This window comes from Topomyia yanbarensis, chromosome 1 (genome assembly GCF_030247195.1).
Source record: "Topomyia yanbarensis strain Yona2022 chromosome 1, ASM3024719v1, whole genome shotgun sequence".
NCBI classification, from domain to species: domain Eukaryota; kingdom Metazoa; phylum Arthropoda; class Insecta; order Diptera; family Culicidae; genus Topomyia; species Topomyia yanbarensis.
The window spans coordinates 199,305,997-199,311,587 of NC_080670.1; positions in this window are offsets into that span (position 1 = coordinate 199,305,997).

A 5,591-nucleotide genomic window follows, 5' to 3' on the forward strand; every position below is an offset into this window, starting at 1 on the left:
CGATCCATAAATGACGTAGCATTTTTTGAACGATTTTTAACACCCCCCTCCCCCATCGTAGCATTTCGTCACAAACCTCTAAATGCACCCCCTGGTAAATACGTAGCTTGACGGTGATTCCCCCCCCCCCCTTGTCCCCGTAAAACTATTTAAAAATATAAAAAAACGATAGTAGTTATTCCCCTTTAAAAAGCTACGTAGCATGACATGACCCCCTACCCCCCTGTCGTTACACATCATCACATAATACAAAACTCCCCCCTCCCCCATATAATGCTACGTCATTTATGGATGATCCCTTTGACAATCAATCTGATAATATTTAGATGTGAATAGATGCATTTACACTGCCTACATCCCCTTTGGAGAGTTTTTGGCAATTGTCAGTCGGTCCAATTAGCGAATCAAATTCGTTAGTTGGACAAGGCTATGGCCCAACCAGCGAACCACGACTGTATTGAACCTGTAGCATAGTCTCCCGCAATCTCGGTGGCCACGCTGACTTCTTCTGTTTTAAACAGCCAGGCATTCCTCGCGCGTATTGCAATCTATCGGCAACTTAAATAGCGTTTTTAAAATTGGCGAACACGATAACTCAAAAACCAATCAACGATTCGATTTGATTTTTTTATGGGAATTCATAATTTGTGTAGCCTGTCGATGAGCGACTGAATAAAGAAAATTCTTTCTAATATTTTAAAGAAAAGTGTGCGAATTTTACAGTGAAATATGGGATTTTTCGGTGTTCATGAAACCCGAACTTTTTTCTGATTCTTTTTTTCATTCATTGAGAAACTACAAGTCTGAACTTTAAAAATCTGTTTGAATTTCCTGTGTCAGACAATTTTATCAAGAGTTATCGTGTTCGCCGCTCTTCGACGTGGCAATGTTTGGACGTCTAGTCTTGAAACGCTCGTATGTGTGGCTCTGCGTGATTGAAAATATATATTTTTTCGTACACAATGAATGTATAAATAAATCTTAACACTACACAAAAGATCCATTGTTGCCTAATATTTTAAAATCGTAAAACAAAATAACTTCCGATTTGAGCACTTTACACCAGACGCCCCCCTTAACACTTAAAGGGATATGCACAGTTTAATTATTCCGTAAATGTGAACTGGTCCTCACAACTCCGCTGCTGAAGATAATGAAAAGTGCTTAAACCATTGTTTTCGATATTTAACTGAAATTGATGAATAAAATGTTTCCGACCAATGTGCGATCTACCAAAATCGTCGTTGTTGCGGTGCAATTTGATGAGCACTAATGTCTTCAAACAACTTCCTCAAACATTGACACCATCGGATTATTATAGAGCACGACATAAGCATATTTCAGATATTTTTCTATACGTAATAAAGAGATGAATCGGGATCCCAAAAATGGGATTCATAATACGACTTATCCAGCACAAAGGCATTAATTTCAAGTCATTTGTTTAGCATTTTCCCGCTTGCACGTTTTTTAAAAATTCGGGCCCTAAATCTGTCTTCTGTAATGTTTGACCTAGTGCCAAAAACTTAAGTTTTTTTTTCCGATTCCTTAGAACGATAGCATTCGGCTTACGTAGGATTTTTTTCGCTATTTTAATTTTACGCGAAACGCTGAAAATATCATTAAAATCAATACCCCATCATTCATAGAATACCTATCCGTCAAATGCAGCCAGTTCATTAAAACTATGTGAGACAAAAAGAGAGGCCATGTGAGACGAACGGTAGAATGAAAAGGAAAAAAAGAAAAAGAAAACATCTATCAGCAAGTTCCGCCCCAGGGTTCTCTTAGTCTTAAATTTGCCGAAAATAGCCAACGAAATCGATACAGACATTATTTATTAAAAAAAAAAACTAAAATCCTTCATACGTCACTGGAGAAAATATTTTTAAATATGCTGTGAATATTTCAAAACGATCAAAAAAGATTGGTTGGAGGTACATTTCCGGGCAGCTTGTGGTTTCAAGTGGATTTGAAAAAAAACGCGTTTGAAGTTCTTAGTACGCTTGGAGTTTACCTAAAAACGATAGGACCGAATTGAAAATATAAACAATTAGGTATTCTGTTCGCCTTCCATTTTCTGTTGCATCGTTTTAATTCAATAACATAATTTCGAAATCTTAAAGAATCTACAGTGGTGCATTATGCTTTGACCCGAAGATTATCAAGCGACGAAATCGATTCAAAATTGTAAAAGAATTGAAAACATACCATTTTAACCGAATCTGCAAAATTTGGAACAAATATCAGGCAAAATATAGGGCCTGTTGGTCAGGAATTAGACGGTTATTTATTCACCCCTTCCCTACCTGCGGTGAGAAAATCGGAAAGTATTTGTTACTATTTTGGTATTTAATAGGGATCTTTAGGGGTGTGCGAGTTAAGGCATTTTCTAATGCAGATTAGCACCGTGAGTTAATATCTCAGTCCTTTTTCAATTTTTACGCTATTGAAAAAAAAAAAATTTTTAGTTGGTTTCCTTTTAGGACAATAACACATCCAAACCCATGCGCCTTGCACGACTTTATAGGTTGCCCTGTCAGATCTACGATAGTTTGCAGATGAAACTTGGGATGGCAGGCTGCTAGCGGATAGCAAAAGTACCAGATCATGCTGGGTGCTGTCCCGGTTAACAATGAAGCGAACGAGATATTTGCAGATACGTCATTTAGTAGGACAACTGGCAGTTTTTTGGTTGAATTTAATTTGGTTTTTCTAAATTTAAACATCAGAAAAGAATAATTAAAGTTTAAGAATGGTATGAGTGCACTCGTAAGGACACCCGCTATCAATACCCATGTAAAACTGACACAATTTTTCCAAATTAAAGAAGTCTATATATTGATATACCACCCAGTGTGGTGCATTTTATTCCCCACTTGATTTTTTAAATCCTGAATGACAATATAGCTACTTGTATTGTTAAGAGAATAAAAATTTTAAAGCAGCTAGCATTGTAAATTCATGGTTGAGGTGCGATCTTTGAGGTACAATTCTTTTCAGCAATTGCGAAATGCATACAAAAGGAATCTGGCAACGGCTTGTTGTCTTTAGATATACGGCAGAGCCTGGTCGAGAAAATTAAGAAGAGCAAGAAGCCTGTTGCCGTCTCTTCTCTAAGGTCGTAACGACAGAGTAATTAACAGAGGAAAAAGATTCCAAAGAGAATCTCTCATTGTTATTGTGCTTTGCACCGAAGATTAGCACGCGATGGAATCGAACCAAAATAGCGAAAGAATTGAAAATATAATACTGTGGGCTCCAACCGCAAAGTTTAGAACAGGGCATGTATTGACAGTTCATGGATTTATTCACCTCTTCACTATACCTGCTGATCGAAAATTGGAAAGTATTTGCTACTATTAATTTAGTTCTAATGTAATTTATTGATTATTCACCTTTTTTTATTCCCCCCTTTGCATCCTCTTAAGTTTTTTTTCTTGGTTCAAGACCAATAGTCGTTCGAAATCTGTTCATATATCAATTAATTTTTTTCTTTGTAACATTGCGGAATTGAAATAGTTAAATCTTAAAAATGGCCGTTTCGTAATCTTATCGCAATCTTGTTTTTTCGAAATTTTTGCTAATTACCAGTGATAACTACAATACTTACGTCCTATTCTAAATTTTCTCTAGAAATAAAGTTCTGACGCTGTAAACTTTCTGAAAGAGGGTGCGTGTTGCGTGGGATAAAAAAGGTTGAAAACCACTGATGGAACTCACGCACGTAGAGAACTCACAACATGATCATCTGCTACTGTCAACATGCAGTGCCAGCGTTGCCAATATTGCAGTTTTTTGTCCTGACTGCTTGATTTACCTTTCAATATAGGGGACCTTCAAAACAAGTGTTTTTGAACGTTAGTAACATTAAATAAATGTTATTGTACTGAACGAAATTATGCAATGTTATCACCAATCAGTCGGAAAAGTGTGCACCAATGTTATATTAAATTTCAAAGTATCTATCACTTCTATAAACAACGCAAAAACTGATGTTCAGAAATCTTTTGGAAGCAACACGGAAAATCTAAATTTCCCAGTTTATTTCAGACAGAGCCGTTAATGTCGCTAAGAAAATGAAACTATAAACGTACTATAACGCATATGGTAAAACCGATTGGAAGATATCCTGAACACGTCGTTAACCTTCCGGAAGTGGTGCTGGTGCACTGAGCTGCTCTGAAAATCTAGCGAAATCGTCTTACGCACCAACGGCTGCTCGTTCAGTGGGCCATTTGTGCGACTTCCGGAGGGTTGTTATTCAACCATAACCCTAGAACGTTGCACTGGGGTAAAAATGTACCCCACGCCTTCTTTGGAGCCGTGTGAAAACGAGAATTCGGCGTTTACCGACCTGGGACCCTAACCATAATTCAATTTAGAGTTCATAGAAAGAGTAGGAAAAGGTTGTATAGCCTGTTTGCTTATAGCCTTTGTGGAAGCAGGTGTCCAAGTTGGCGTGGGGTACATTTGTACCCCAGTGTACGGTTGCCGTTAGTGTTTCGTGCTGTCAGTGGAAATGTGATTCGTGACAATACCAGTTTAAATACTGGTTGTTTTACTACGTAAGTAACAATTAGTATTATATAGTAGTTTTTAATCATTTATTAAATTTTTTTATTTTAATATTGAAGCGGAACAAAAAATCGTTCTCATTTTTGCTGATTTTTATTGTTTTATTGTTTATTTTTTATAGTTTTTCAAAGCAATGACTCGCAAGTATAATTTGCGCACAATAACTGCTGTAACAGTAACGTTGCGTGTTACCAATGTATTACTGGTCAGAAATATTTTTTCATTTTAATTTCCACCTCATTTCGTGATATTTTTCAAAACACGATTTTTAAACTTTCACTCCTCAAAATAATTGCACTTTTTCAAAAATATCGAAATTCCATTTTATGTCGTTTCAAGACCATTCAACTTTTGGAATCATTTGAATTTTTTCAAATCGGTTGAAAATTTGCAAAGTTATAGCATTTTTTGTAAAAAAAAAGTCCAAAACGTGAGTTTTTCACTTTTTTTTGGTTCAAACCAATTTATGTACCATTGATTCATTAAATTACTTACTTTCACCTACACAGATGTTTTCACAATTAAAAAACGAAGAAAATGATGTATTATACATTTCTTTTGTTTGCATTTTTACCTGCGAAAATTGCGATCAAATGCGTGGGGTACATTTATACCCCAGTGCAACGTTCTAGGGTTAAGATACATGTGCTACATTCGATTTTTATTTGTCGAATGAGAAGCACACGCTGATTCGAGATCAGACGGTGGGATAAGAAGGCAAACTAAATTTTCGTCGCGCATGAGGCGCATGTTATTATTGTTAGTCCGTCTTATTCTGCATCATGGAAGATTGTCTTTTTGAACGAATATGATTTGCATTCTCGACAACGTCAGCAAAAGAAAAACGGGTGTCAGATTCAAACGAACCACATTCGTCGCCGGTAATACAGAAAAAAGGCTGAATCTTTGTGAGATGCTCTACATTATAATGATCAAATTCCGATAATTAGTTATTCGTGGGGAGTTTATTTACTGGGTTGATTACCGATCTGGTTGCTGTTCATAACCTCAAG